This window comes from Bison bison, unplaced genomic scaffold, assembly GCF_000754665.1.
Source record: "Bison bison bison isolate TAMUID 2011002044 unplaced genomic scaffold, Bison_UMD1.0 scf7180017864189, whole genome shotgun sequence".
Taxonomy (NCBI): domain Eukaryota; kingdom Metazoa; phylum Chordata; class Mammalia; order Artiodactyla; family Bovidae; genus Bison; species Bison bison.
Window position 1 is genome coordinate 385,884 of NW_011494761.1, and position 376 is coordinate 386,259.

At 39.4% G+C, this 376-nt stretch overlaps 1 protein-coding gene and 1 pseudogene across 20 annotated transcripts in view; one reads left to right on the forward strand and one right to left on the reverse strand.

The window, feature by feature from the left end:
* Positions 1-376, forward strand: part of TMEM232 (transmembrane protein 232) — a 287,557-nt gene that overhangs the window by 53,025 nt on the left and 234,156 nt on the right. The gene's annotated exons all lie outside the window — the stretch shown is intronic.
* LOC104991359 overlaps positions 1-376 on the reverse strand; it is a 1,750-nt pseudogene that overhangs the window by 1,095 nt on the left and 279 nt on the right.

Below are 376 nucleotides of genomic sequence, written 5' to 3' on the forward strand. Positions count from 1 at the left end.
AAGAGCCTCTTGATGAAAGTGAAAGAGGAGAGTGGAAAAGTTGGCTTAAAACTCAACATTCAGAAAACTAAGATCATGGCCTCCAGTCCCATCAGTTCATGGCAAATAGATGGGGAAATAATAAAAACAGTGAGAGACTTTATTTTGGGGGGCTCCAAATCACTGCAGATGGTGACTGAAGCCATGAAATTAAAAGATGTTTGCTCCTTGAAAGAAAAGTTATGACCCACTTAGACAGCATATTAAAAAGCAGACATTACTTTGCCAACAAAGGTCCGTCTAGTCAAGGCTTATGTTTTTCTCAGTAGTCATATGGATGTGAGAGTTGGACTATAAAGAAAGCTGAGCACCGAAGAATTGATAGCTTTTGAGCTGT